We start from the raw sequence: 15,660 nt of genomic DNA on the forward strand, positions 1-15,660 counted from the left end.
ACTACCCAAACATCACTGGAACTACTGAAGAAGCCTGTCCTGACCCCCTCTCCTCTGTTTCCATAGTACCCTGGGGACCTCCATCAATGAGCATATCCCACGACATTCTCTGATCTTCCCTGTCTCCTGTGTGAGACTGGAATCCTAAAGGTAAGAAGCCTCATCTGTGAATACTAAGAGCTCCTGGCAGTGCCTGGTATAGAATAGACAATAAATGCCGGTGACTAAATGACTGAATCAGTGAATGGATGAATGGCAGTATTTTCATGGGTTCCTTTCTCCACTTACAATGGCAACATTTTATCCTCTCCTTATGATCTAACCATTCTCAATTATATACATATTCCATAGTTAAGCTATCTACTCATTGAAACCTTCAAGGTTCAGCTTCAGTGTCTGTTACACGGTAGCTAGTTTAATAAATATTTGATGAATGAACAAATCAAGAAACAAATCTTCAAAAATTATTAAGTACAATTAATCCAAAGACAGGAAGATTTTTTGTTAGTCAAGAAAGACTGACTAACAAAAGGAGTGGATATGTGCAACTTAATTTCCTTCTGGATTCAGAAAATAAAAAATGTATGCAATACATAAATTTTCTGGGCAAATCCACTCAAATGGCATATGGGTATTTACGACACCGGTACTGCCATTTTTGTTGGGTTTCAGATTTCTCAAGGTAAAGCTTTGGGAGAAAAATACCAGCAATTATAATAAATGTACAAGGACTTACAGAAGGGTCAACAGAATACTATGGGAGCCCCAAGCAGAAGAGGAGGGGACCCCTTGGCTAGGCGTGGGAGCAGAGGAGGCTAATTAAAGACGACTTCACAGAATGGGTGATTCCTGAGATGAGTCTTGAGAAATAGACAGGGATAAGGAAAGGGAAAAACGAAGGAGACCCCAGGATGAGTGAATGACCTAACTGGCATCAGCGGAGAAGGATTTGTTTATATTGGATTCTATCAATGTAAAAAGGTTAAAATTTGATGGTTATTGGATGGGTGTACGATTTTGCAGCTATCACTAATCTTAACCACCAGGGTTTGGAATATGGGTGTAGGGCTTTTGTTATGGTTTTGTTATATTATAGTATAACACAGGAGCTGCCTTTGCTGCAAATAAATGTGAAAAATGCCGGGGGAGGGGAGAAATAATGGAATACTAATCTGATTATAAGCGCAGGACAAGAAACTATTCAAAACGTATTAGGGTGAACATACTAAAAGAGTGACAGAATAAGCATACTGAAAACAAGAGATAATTAAACATTTGGAAGTCATCAGGACCCTGGCCAGGGTACTTGGTTGCCATGACAAAGCCCAGGGAATCTATGGAAAACTTGACAAGCAGGTATCCTGGGAGAAGCTGAACAAAGACAGAAAAGGCCAATGTTTTCAAGAGGCGATCGGATTATAATTTTCTAAATCTCTCTTGGGAATACGCTCTGAGTATTATTCTGCTTTTAAGTTTTATAACGTGAGTCTGGTTTGACTGCAAATGAAGCAAAGGTGGGTACTGTAAAACATGGATGATATGCTTAATGTCTGCACCCTCTTCTAGCTTTTTAATTCACCACGAGTCACTGAGGAACTGCTGTTTGAATAGAAGAAGGGCAGTGGAGCACAATGCTATGCTCACCTGTAGCAATCACACTCACTAACAAAGGTAGAGATATCTAGCGCCATCCCTCGTCTTCCACTTCTTGCCTCCTTCACGTCCTAGAATGGAAGATGTGGGATCCTGTAAAGCAGAATCCTACCCTCCGGTAGGATGAGGCCTGCTTGTCCTGGCTTTAGCTGATTGTGTGTATCTTTTCTCAGCTCCACATTCAATGACCTCATACTGGGTGCTTGAAATCAATCATGGTGTTAGTATTTCTACCACAGAAATCAGCAAGCATGATACATCAAGGCGATTCTTTTTTTTCCCCCCTCAGAGAGAGGGTTGTTAAAACATTTACCAGCTAAGACAGTCAGAAACAAATGAAGCATCTCATGATAAATAATAACTGGAATTTTTGACTGGATAATATTTTAAATAAAAGTTACACAAGACATGGTGAAAACTTTTGAAATTTAGTTCAGCAATCTGTTAGCAAGCAAATCAGTTTGAATTCCTCTTGCAAACTGAGTATTTGAAACTTGCGATATCTTTTGTCCTGCCCAAGTGACTAGGTCAAAATATATATAGTTCCTACTAATATCAACTAAGAAGGAAGCAAAACCCATTTCTTGTTTATATATGCCATTGATTTCAAATGATAGAACAGGTAGACAAGTTTACATTGTGTTATTCTGGGGATATACTTACTCTCCAGGGGAATAATTAGTCTTTATTCATAAATATTGAATGTGGTTTTTGAAAGAGTCAAACTCTTTACCCTTCATAAGAGATCAACTAATACAAAATATGTTAATGCACTTTTAAGCAACTGATATCCTTCTATTGCATATATATGTATTAGTTTAAAAACCATATGATACCTTTTATAATTTAGAAATTAACCCATGTGGATCACTCAATTCCTCTGATGGAAAGAACAGCAGAATCAGTACTTTCTTATGTAATCCATAATCAGAGAAGAAGCAAAATTTGTTCTATCAGCATGAATAAAAGGAAGAAAAATTAATGCCTTCATTTAGATATTTCAATTCATTCTCTGCATTCATAAGAGCAAAGGAAAGATACCTATTTAAGAAGAAAACTAATTGAACTTAGATATTTAAAAGTAAATAAGATACTTTTTAACAAGTCACAAAAAATCCCAAAAGGCAATTTTCAACTCTACTTTTCTCCTCTTTATTTGCCTTTTATTTTTTCATAAATCAGTTTTATGCAATTCTTAAGAAGCCAGTGATTAAACATTACATTTGCTATCTTTACCAATAAATCTATGTATAAATATGAATAAATGAAAAGAAGCTTTAATAAAATATATAAGTAATCAAAGATAATGGCATTTATGAGTAGCAAATACTTGTAAAGTCATATAAACCCTTGTATTATGACTTTAAATTTCCCTGAATAACCATTTGTTTTACAAGTTTAATAATTCTTCCTTTATACACATTTTGACTCTTGATGGGACACCAGAAGCTATCCTCACTGATGTGGCATATGAAATTTAATATTCTAAAGTTAACAAATCCCCTTTTTCTTAAATATCACCTACAAAAATACTCTTTCCTAATACAACACACACACACACACACACACAAACACACACACACACACACACACACCCCGTATCTTCATTTCTAACTTCTCAAGTGTTTTCTGCTCTATGGGCCCTGTGAATCCACATATTTCTAAATTTCAATAGGAGTCCTCATCCTTTCTCCTCCACCATCCATATCCTGACATGCTGATAATGCATGGCATGAACCAACCTTATTTCTACCGCTGCATCGCATTGCTTTGATCATTTCATATTTTCTCACTGAAGTTTAAATTTCCCTGATCAGTTACATCGCTCATTCATATGTCAGTCTCTAATCATGATCCTATGGGAACAGTAACATAAAGAAGAATGAAGTGGGAAAATGAAAACTACCATTTGAGATTTAATTTCTCTGATGGTGTTTTCTAAATATCCTTTCTCCTGTTCCACACCCTGGTCCCCCCAAAAACAACAAAAACACAGATACTCTCAGAACCCTAATTATCACGTTACTGAAACAAAAGTAATCTTTAAGCATTCCTCCCATAGGCATTCTCTGGGTGACTGTCTTGCTTCCCCAACACTGCTCTCAGGGATGGGACAACTACCACTGTTTCTGTTTACATGACACATTATTATGTTCTATAATCCTCACAACAGTCATTTGAAGTCATGAAGGCAAATGCTGCTACCTTATTTGAGAGGTAAGGAAAGCACCTTTGTGATGTACCATGTCTGGCCAAGGATCACGTAATTAATGAATAGCAGTAGTCTTGACTACAATCAGAGCTTCTGAAAACCGGCCCGCCTCCTCCCTTGTGTCACCTTCAAGGATGGCAGATAATATTACTAACCACAGCAACCATTCCTGAGCAAAACACTGTACTGGGCTCCCTACAGTCACATTCTCCCAGTAGCTGGGACAGGTAGACAGGCATGCTTTCTATTTCAGGACTGTGTGATCTCTGCTCAGAAAATGTAGAAAGTGAAACCCAAAAGTCACATCAATAGTAAATGGTGAATATAGGGATAGAATCAGGTCTTCTCATTGCTTGGCTATCTTCCTACCATAGGATTCACTACATTTGAGATTATAAGCATGGTAATATCACAGGAGAAATGTATGCCTTTGAATTAAAATGTATTTAGAGAACTGTAAGAGCATATACATGCATACACACACCATACACACACTATACACTTCCTTTGGTATAGAGAATAAAAATAACTATATTGACAATTTTAAAAACTAAAAAGAAAACAATTTCTATAATAAAGTTAATGTTCTGAAGACTGTAGTAACATTATTTTACTCTATATAATTAATTGAAAACAAGAGATAAGGGGGTCCTTATCTCCTTTAAGGGAGTCCTTTGTCAGGCAACGCTGGATTACTAAGTAGCATTCTTACCTCTATGCACATTCTAGCATTCAGTTGTTTCTTTCAAGGGCAGATACTGGTCCTTGAAGGAGCAGATAAAGGGATAACAAGCTTAACTCACAATAGTTTAATGCAGTTGGTGGCACATAAAAACTGAGATGGACACTACGTTTCTAATTAATCTCAGAAAAGAACACAGTAATAAATTCTTTGGGCAGTCTTTATTCGATAAAGGCGTCCTCGCGTATCTGTTTTAGTTTGAGACTATAAAAAAATTGCATCTGAACATAATAAAATACAAGGCAGGGAGACTGCTGCCTTTCTTAGCACCCATTTTAATGAATCAGGAAATGGTTGCAGGAAACCATGAAAACTGATGTTTGCCTCAGGATGATTACCAATCCATGCTGTTCTACTGTACTAGATTACAAAGTACATAGTTCAAGTGAAAGTACACAGTCTTTCCACTTCACAACATTCTGGAATTCTTGCTTCTTCTCATGAGAAACAAAGTGTCATGAAATGAAGTCAGAAGCAATTTTGTACATTCTTAAAAAAACAAAAAAGCAGGCTGTCCTTTGTGCTTTGGTAGGCTGCAGGACCATAAAGGCAACCCCTGTTACTGCTGTTTACCAGTTCACTTGGGCAACAGGTACTATCCTAAAGAATGAGTTCCATGGCGACTCCCTCCTATTCTGGAAGCAATCAAGCCAACACATGGCAAAAATACACGACATCGTATGCTGCTTCTCCACTCTGTGCTTAAATCTATTTGCACGCTGAAATCAGCTGGAAGCAGATTAAATAATCTTGGAAACAAAGTCACACTTAGTGGATGATTTTCATATTAAATTGGTTTTGAAATAAATATTCTTTAATGGAGCAATAAGTGAATACTTATATTCAGTATATCAGTCTACATTGTGGACTTATACGGTAGCATCACATCATCTGCTCACTAATTAATGACTGCATTTTTCTAACTGAATGCTCATTTAACAATGAAAGAATATAAAATCTAGAAGGAAAGGTCAATTCTATAATCTCATAAAGCAAAGTAAGTGTTTTTAAATGTCATGCTATCTTAAGTAATGTGTACTTAAATATTTCATGCTAGAACAAAAATGTGAATTTAGTCTCAGTTTCCAAGATTGTCAAATGCATAGTAATAAGCCAAAGTTGAAAACATTTCGCTTCCTTTTATTCAATCAATGTCAACTTATATTTACTGTCTAATTCTTTAGTCAAAAATTTACATATTTATATCCTAATTACATACTCCTTGGCATTTAAATTTGTAGGGCAAAATTTAACTGGACATAGACACTGCTCCAGGCATTTGGACACACAAACCCATTTAACCCCCTTATCAACACTACCATGTTTCCCGAAAATAAGACCGAGCCAGACCATCAGCTCTAATGCATCTTTTGGAGCAAAAATTAACCCAAGACCCAGTCTTATGTTACTATAATATAAGACTGGGTCTTATATAATATAATACCGGGTCTTATATTAATTTTTGCTCCAAAAGATGCATTAGAGCTGATGGTCCGGCTCGGTCTTATTTTCGGGGAAACACCATATGAGATAGGTAATGTTATTGCCAAGTTCCCTGATGAATTATGAAATCGAGCTGGTATATGAGGAGAAGAAGCCCGACTCTTATGTCCTGGTACCAAATCATGATGCTATTTTGCCTCTCAGACATTTGGGCAGGCGTTGAGTGGGGTTTTTTGTTGTTGTTGCTTTTTTAATAGTTCATTTAGTTATTGGCTCATTCCTTCACTCAGTAAACATGTCTTGAGCACCCAAATAAGTGCCAGGCTCTAGAAGAATGATACATAAAGGATTTATGCCTTTCAGTATGTCCCATGTCTGGTGAAGAGAGCAGACTTTTGATAAAACAATTAAAATCTACTGATAAAACTGATGAAAGACAGATAAAAATTTCTATAGGAGCACAAACTTGTGGACAGCCACCCTGAGTCTCAATGTCTTCTTCTATAAAATGGACATAAATAACAAGTATTTATCCCGAAAAAAAAATGTCTAACACCAGGATTAAATACATACCAACTTGATATCGACTTCTCCCCCAATACGTATACATATGCCCTGTTTCACTCAATAAATGAAAGGCTCTGGGGTATTTATTTTCATGTGGTAAAAAATCTAAAATTAGAATGAAGTAACTGAGAATATAAAACTCCCATTTAAGACGTCTGCTTTATAATTTACATAAATGAAGATACTTGCGTATAGAAGCTGTGGAAACCTATTAAAGGTCTTCCATTAATCAGTGTGATCCTGAAACTTACGTAAGTATGTGTTTCAATAGCAAAGCACTGACTGCTCTGCAATGCCACCATTAAAAACCTGAAAAATTTAATCCATATAGTACAGACTGGCAAGAGAGATCATGAATAAAAGTTATCGTGCTTTCCTCAACAGCTGCCTTGCTCTCAATGATGCTTTTAGCAACAATTTTGTCTAATGTCTACATCTCTCTCCTTGAATGAAGCTATGTCTAGGTGGCAATCAAATTACCTCGTCCATTTCAACGGAGGGACTGAGTTTTAATTTTTAAAGGTTCCTAGTCTTTACTCTAAAGCATGTAAAATTTATGTTCATACTGATGTCTCATCTTCTCCAATACTTCACCTAGCTATGCAATAGCGGCCAGCTGCTCTTAACACTGAGAGGGCCATAAGGGGGGGCTGCAGGTGAGGGGCCGCAGATGTTTCACGAACCCCTGAATTTTCCTGCCAGATTTCAGTGTTAAGTGCTGATGTGCACTGTTTCATAATTTCTATCAGAATCTCAAACTGGACCATAAGCCAAAAAGATCAGAATTTATTGGGCTAGACTCTTCTTCAGGAATTAATACATGTGAGATATACAAAGACTCAACAACTAGCTGTGGAATTAATGGTTTACACTTGAATTCACCCAGTGGCATCTATCCAGTCCCTCCTGGCTCCCAAAAATAGGAACATAAAAGACAAAGCAAAACACATAGTGGTTTGGCTAATTTCTCTGCACTGCTTTCTCTAAGTACCCCAAAAGGCTATGTTTTCCAGCCTCTGTTGCAATTAGTTGGTGCCGTATAACCAATTCTAGCCCAGGGACCTAAATATAAACACTGGTTCAACTTCTGAGAAGACATGATTAGAAGCCAATGTTCTTCCCCCAACTCTCTGTCATAGCCTCAGCTACTTTGGAAGTCACATGCTGCAGGAAAATGGAACAAACTTAGATTCCTGACTTGCTTGATGAAGGGAATCACCACTGACTTTACAAGAGCAAGAAATAAATCTTTGCTGGGATAAGCCACTGAGATGTAGGTGTTTGTTTGTTTGTTTGTTAATAACCATAGTCTATCCTGACATCCTCAAATTAAAGATAAAAAAATATATCAGAAATAGTGTAAATGTGTCTATGTATTAATTGAAAACAGGGTGGAAGTTACTGCACATGGTCTTTTTATATATTTGTAAACCATTCATTATAAACTAGACTGAAACTGGCTTATTTAACCACGTATTACATAACCCAAAAAGTTTATGTCCATGTACCTCCCTAATAATTAAGGATAAAACCCAAATGTTTTATCCTTAATGTCCAAAACAAAACAGCTATCTGTGCATGCAGTCATTCAAGCAACACGAAAGGAGCATTTTCACAATAATGTTAGCACTGTATGTCCAGAACGAAGGGTCACAGTCAACGCTGCAACCCAGAGGACTCAAATCCGTAAGGAAACAATTACAGCAGGAACTAGTGCAGGCTGCTATGGGGACATCTCCCATAGCCTGGGGAATGGAAAGATCAGGCAGCTCCCCAGGGGAACTGTCCCTGGGACTGAGTCCAGAAGGACAGGTAGTTGTTAATTAAGAAAACAAGGTGGGTTGGGGTTATGAGGAGATAGAATGATGAGAGGATCTAACGACGTCTCACAAATCTGAGACAGTGGGATATATGTAAAAAATAACTCTAGAGAGGACTGGAGCGTGCAGCCCGAAGAGTAGGTTCAGGTGGCCCTAGAGAGGTGGGCCAGGGCAAAATCGTGCTTCCATACAGCATTCCAAGGTAATTTAAGGACCTTCTCATGCTGTCCTGGGCATTTCCAGAAGAAAATAAGATGTTGTGCAACTGCACGGGAGTTGCCGTCAATCAGTGTTTTAAGTGATTTTTGGATAATAATAAAAATACGAGAGCTGTCATGGGCCACCATCTTACTCATTTATATATAGGGTCTCATCCTTCAATTTTTCCTTCTCTGCTTGTTTTGAAGAGAAATAAAACCAATTCTTTTCAGTAGGAATAAAATCAAGAGTCTTAACATTACAAACTTTATAGCTTTACATAATTCAGAAATTTAAATAGGTATATTTCACTTTCAGTATAATATTGACTCTAAAACCATGAAAACAGTAGCCAGTTCCTAATCTTTCTTGTGTTTATGGAGCTACTTTAAAAAAAAAAATGGATCACTGATCACTTACATAAGAAGTAAAGAAAGTGAATTAACAGCAACCATAAGATAGTAACAAACTTACTATAAAAGAATAGAAACATATTTACTATATGTTTTCTAAATGGGAGGCAAAGACAATCTTTCGTTTTTGACTTTTGCTTACAATTATTTTTGCTAAGAAAGAATCAGAAAACAATTTAACTATTCTAACCTAGGGATTTGTACCTAGAATGTAAATCAGACCAAAGTTAAGTATATAACCTAATCTTACTTGGTTGATAGAAGCAGTGGTGTAAACCATACCATTTAGCAACCATTTGTTTTGCAGATTTTTGCCTTTTCATAATTTTCTTTTTCTATCAAATGTTTCCACTTTCAACACTGAATTATGGCTAAAAATTTTTTACCTGGCTTTAGAAGTATCCACTTCTGAGCTTTAAGTTACATTTTGTTATGTTGTAACTTTTTTAACTAAGGGGAAACAAAAAGGTCTGACATAATAACCAGTCCCATTCATCTGAAATTGAGGATTTGTTGAACAAACAGCTTTTGAGGGTCACACAGGTAGCTAATTAGCCTTTAGCTCTGTAGGATAATGGACAGATGAAGCTGCAAAACCTTCTCCCTGCCCACCTTTGCCTCCACCCCCAGCACTGGCTTGGAGGTTACTGAAATACATTAGGGGATCACATGAAACGGGAGCTTATTAATCAATGTATACACAGGTAAAACATGTCACCCCCCCAAAAAAAATTTACAGTCAAGATGGAACTATAAGGCAAGCCAAGTTAAAGTAAAGGATTTAAAAAGCGATACACAAAGGTTGTGAACACAGGCAGTAAGTCACCTAGACAAACAAGATGAAACTGAAGGTCCAGAGGAGGGGATATTAGGGTGAGTAAGCTCCCTGCTGAGCATTTTCTCCTTCAGTCTGACTCCCAGGAACTGTCTGATTCATCTTCCTTTCTAAGGTCAATCTCTTTAACCACTTTTTAGACCCCTTCTCAACTTCTCTGATACATACATAGTACCCTCCACTAGCCCTACTTTCACGTAATGCCAAACATTTACGTGCTCACTTTCATGCATCTTCATTCTTTTCTGCTCCACTGACTCCTATACCTTCCTATTGAGGAAAGTGCATGCTTCCGTAGAAGGAACAACCTCCACTCTTCTACAGCCACCTTTTCTCTGATGAATTCTCCAGCTGCCACCACCTCTCTTCTTTTCATTACTGAATTTCTTTTGAGTTGTCTAAACTTGTTGAGTCATACCTATCTTCCAACTTACAAGTGACTCATCCTGGAATCTGGTTTGCCATGGGGATTCTACCCCCTCCCTTCCAGTTCTACTCAAACTGCTTTCTCCAAGGTTACTAGTGTCCTTTTAACTGCGGGAGTCAACGTGCTTTTCTCATTGCTTCTCTTGGTAGCATCCGGCAGCATCGACTACTTCCTTCGTTTCTCTTGCCTTTCATGATACTGCACCATCTTCCTTTCCTACTATTTATGAATCTGCTTATTCTCTGTCACTGTCTTTGCTTTTTCTCCTTTCTGACTGCTGATTATAGAGAAATCACTAAGATTTGTCTTTATATCCCCTCTTCTGACTCTACATTTTCTCTGAATATAACACAGCCTTGTCCTGTGGCATCAGTTCTGTGTGAATGATTTTCAGATGCTTTTTCTGTGAATTCAATTATCCCCAACAAATCAGTTATCTGCTCCCTGCTTATTCTCCCTAAAACGAAAGATAAAATATATATTTTATCAATATTATATATTTTATATTTATATATTTAATATATTTTATCAATATAAAAAGAGAACACACCTATATTTCGTTGGCAATGCCCCATCCCTAAGCATCCAAATTATAAACTTCAAGGTCATTTTCAGCTAACTTTCCTAATTACACGATGAGAAAAGAGTGATAAAACAGTAGCGTTATTAATGCAAAATCATTTATGTGCTGACTTTTTAAGTACTATTTTTTTCAAAGCATCACATCAATTTTCCTGAAATATCTTTGTGAGTGGGCTATGTGATTTTATTGTTCAAGATGGACTACTATGAAAAATAAGAGCTAAATAATTTCCTATTATTAGGATGACTAATAGATTAGTCAGAAATGACATTCAGCTTTTTCAGTTCAGTAGTTTCCTCCAGGCTTTGTAGAAATAGTAAAACGTTTCTACAGTAAATTTCAGATAAAATCAAAAGCTAGTGCTTTGATAAGCTGTTCATTCAGAAGTCCAAGTTTCCATTCTTTTTATTTTTCATTTTTTAACATGCCATGGATACAATGTAACATTCCGCTATTCATTTACAAAATAATATGAAATAAGTTTCCAGTTGTTCTAGTCACTGAATACAGCCCCTGATGTTTGCATTTTTCTTACATGTTGTTTATGTACTTTCTGAAACTATGAAACAAGACATTGTAGGTAACACAAGTCAAAAACTAGCTCTATAAATTCGTACCAAGGTAAATAAATGCAACAGCTAGAAATAATTACATAGTAACCCCTGAAGAACTGTTATTCGAGAATTTTCAAAAGTCTACAGAGTGTGTTTACACAAGTACTCTATTTAGCCCACGGGATGCATTCCTGGGGAAGAGCCCCATGAGATGGCATGATAGCCAGTACTCACGCCGATGTAAGCTTCCTTCTCTGCCTGCAAAGGTTCTTCCTTTCTCTTCAAATTCCCCCCTCAATTTATTTCTCTTTCTGTTCCCAGGATGTAGTAAGGTTTATTATGCTCTCCATAATGTCCCAAGACTTCAAACAAGCCCTAATTTCATATCCATATTTAACCTGTTTCCTCGACCTTTTCCTCCAGTAGTTAAAAACCTGCCAGGAGAGGGTCAAGCCCAGTGCTTTCTGTCTTCAGCAAACACATCCAATATACTTTTGGGTGTTGCTGCTGCTGGCTAAATGTTTAAAAATATGTAGGGCACGGTGTTCCTTTAATAACAATTACCATCAAAACCCAATGAAAACAGGGATAGAAAACACACTAAATTCTTCTAAACCACTGTAATTTTCTTAATCCATTTCTATTTATTTTATTTAGGATGTAATTACATGGACCAATGTTTATTTTTAGACTAGTACTAACTGCCCTTTTGCTTATAATTTGTGTTTTCTCATCTACTGATTCCCCAAAGCTGTATAAATGTAGGGTAATTCAACCTACATAAACAATATCTTATAACCTAAAAAGTTATCATCCTACTGTAACAACTGGCTGTTTCCATAAGAGAAAATGAGGAACTCCACCCAATTTCTTTCAATAAATTCTTTGTAGTACTTTAAAATAAGTATTGTTTCTTAAACATAATAAACAGGAAGAATATGTTACCACTAAGTTTATTCATTCATCCACTCACTCACTCACTCACTGATTTTCACCCACACACACTCATTTATTCAATAAACATACACTGACTTATCAAGCTGTCTAAGGAAATAATATACTTTGTTCACATAGCAAACTCTATATTCTCTCGTGTTTGTTAAAAATACATTTTCTCCTTAAGGGCAGATGATGCTTTGTTTTCTGTACCCTCTTTTGCCATTACATTCAGTTTCTCTTTTGTAAAGTATGTGTGAAACTCTTTGGGGCAACAGAAATCAGTCTCAAAGTTTTAGAATAAATTTTAAATATGACCTTGACTTTTACAATTTATGACTTATTGTCAAAGGAAAAGACAACTTTGGACTCTTTTTGCCTCCTACCCCACTATTCTTCCAAATGATTAAATTTATACTACCAATTATACTATAAAAACAATAATTATACTTTCAATTTTAGTGCTTATGAGTGCAACATACAATTGTGTCTTACTGAACAAGAACTAGGAAAAGATTTGCTTTCACAGCATACTTTTAAACTTGCATTTTGATTGCCTTTCAGATAAATTACTTCACAAATAAGATGGAGCAGAGTTTACTGAAGTTGTGCTGTGCACTATTCTATTGGATTTTATTCAGTCCAAAGAAGCAAAACGGTGGGTGTGCTTCCACGGACACATGATACACAAAAAGTAACATGGTGATTAAAATGGGGGCCTGTCACAAGAAACGAAATAACCGAGTCAAAGTCTAGCACTGTGCCCACTGTCTTTTTACATGATTTTCAGTCTTCTTTATTGCAAAGATCCTGACTTCTATCAAAAATGCCAAGACCATTACAAACCCTACGTAGAAACTGACCTGATTCCCTAAGAATTGGTATATTTGAGTTATGGGTAGAAAATGGCCATTTGAAGACTTAAGCATGAAATTTGAAGCATTAGACATGATATTTGAAGACTTATACATAAATTTAAAATATCTTTAAAATAGGAAAGTATTTTAAAAAATAATTAAATGATAATTTTAATTCAATGTGAGGTTCTGTGATTTTTAAAAGTATCAATTCAGTGATAAATAATTGATAAATAATTAACTTTATTTTTTAATCTGTTACTTTTCGTCCCAGTAAAGATAATTGAAATTAATTTTGTTGCCATAATGAATTTAAAATCAAACTTTGCTCTGAGTTGAGATGTCCTTCCATTTCCATGCAACAATCTTAATATAGTCAGGTCCCCCTCTGCTACATAAAAGTTTATTAAATGTTTGTTTGTAAATATGTCATCACAGTTCCAAAAATAAAGAAAGTATAAGTCTGATCCCTCAATCCTGAACTTTGAAAATATAATACAGATTACTTATTTTATTAAAGTGATTTTGTTTAGGGAATCGGTATGGAGCCTAGGGCAGAGTGTCACCACAACTACTGTAATATTTGGAATGTGAGAGCTTTTCAACTCAGGGTCAGGAATCTCTAAAACAGCTCCTGAAACCTTCGCTATTTTAGTGTTTTTAATTGGCGGTTCTCTGTGCATTTTCCTCTTGGGTAATCTTTATTTTTTATGTAGAAGACAATGGTGGCTTTAAATGGCCTAGGCAATCTCTAAAACATAACTGCAGGACCATATTTTCCTAACTTCAAAATAGTAACAGAAGGTCTAATAGAAAAACTAAAGTTAGAATTATCCCCTCAAAAATGTGGTTATCCTGTATATTGTCAGTCTCGTGGTCATCAGGTTTACACCACAAAAAAATAACTCTTGCCTTAATCCCTGTAAAATAAAGTCTTGTAGCAAAGTTATAGGACAATATGGAAAAAATAAACAAGAAAGGAAAACAGTGAAAGTTTTTAAAAATAATGAATGTAGCTTATTTATGTGAAAGTATGATTTTTTTTTTTTTTAAATAACAAAGCAATGGTTTAAATAGCTATCAGTAGAAATTTCTGACTATAATGCACTGAAATGCAGAACTGAAGTGGATGCAGTCCGGCTGACTCCCTAAATTTTCCAAAGGGGTACTACTGCCCAATAACATAACTTCAGATTACTTTTGTTTTAAGCTTAGCTCCCTCCCCTCGATCATCCCTAAGCTTTTGTAAATTTTGGACCTCCTCCTACCACATGAATTTGGCCTCTGGCATTTGACCTTTAAGCTAGAAAACACTCACTGACTTTCAGTTTTACTTTTTTTCTAAGACTGTCAGTCCCCATCAGCCCTACCTCATAAGACAGGAGGCCAAATAACCATTTCTGTTAGAAACAAGGCATTCAACAAAAAGAATAGCAAATAATAATGATGGTAACAATAATAATAATGACATACTGTTCTACATGATTTAAGCTTGTAATTCATTTAATCCTCAAAACAATCGTACAGTTCCTTTATTTTATACCCATTATAAAGAGTAGATATCTCAAGCTGAGAAAGGTCTAACAACATATCCAAGGAAACATAAAAGGTAACTAACTGGGGTGTGAGCGCATGTTGTTTGGCTCCAGAACCAATGATGTTCTTAACCGGAAAGCTATACTAGTATATTTGCAATTCTATTTAGAAATGGTGTGAGAGTTAGTATGTAGTTGCTGCAAATTATGTCTAAAGTGTTATAAACACACACACACACAGTGGCTTAACTATACAGCTGCCCATTTAAATAAAAACAGTATTCTTAAATATTTGTTTGGCTTGCTCCATGTGGCAAATTTCATCTTTATTTTTAATTGCAAGATTCTTTAAAAAGCTCATAAGTCAAAGGCTGATTACCAGGTAGGAAATCAAGAGTGGTGACGATTACCAAACACCACTCACTTTATTTATAACATTTTTTTCTCTTAGCGCTGACACTTATTTCCAATGACAAAATTCTCCTCAGGGAACGATCACACTGGTTTTATTTGTACCTCTGCCTCTTACATTTTTAAAAGGGTAAAACAGAACAGATTAAACTGCCAAGAACACATCCAGGACAAGGGTTGGGAGGAAAAAAACTGGTACTCACTTTTATCTAAGTTATTTTATGTGTAAAGGATTTTACAATGAGTTTAACTTTTGTAAGTTAGTACATACTGCTTCAATAACATCTCAAACTTAGTACCTAATTAAAACTCACATGATGGGTTGCCAAAATAAACTAAAAGCAGGCACTAGGAAATAAGACACAGGAAAAAAACAAAAAACTGCCAGTGTGTTTCCACACACAAACCACAAATAGCATGCTATACCCACACATAATTCAGGGATGCAGAGCCATGAAAGTAAATGACAAAAGA

The 15,660-nt window shown here is 36.0% G+C and overlaps 1 protein-coding gene across 33 annotated transcripts in view; it reads right to left on the minus strand.

Moving 5' to 3' along the window:
- The window catches only part of MBNL1 (muscleblind like splicing regulator 1), a 194,536-nt gene that overhangs the window by 84,202 nt on the left and 94,674 nt on the right, over window positions 1-15,660 (minus strand). The gene's annotated exons all lie outside the window — the stretch shown is intronic.

The sequence above is a fragment of the Rhinolophus ferrumequinum genome, chromosome 2 (assembly GCF_004115265.2).
Source record: "Rhinolophus ferrumequinum isolate MPI-CBG mRhiFer1 chromosome 2, mRhiFer1_v1.p, whole genome shotgun sequence".
Lineage (NCBI taxonomy): Eukaryota > Metazoa > Chordata > Mammalia > Chiroptera > Rhinolophidae > Rhinolophus > Rhinolophus ferrumequinum.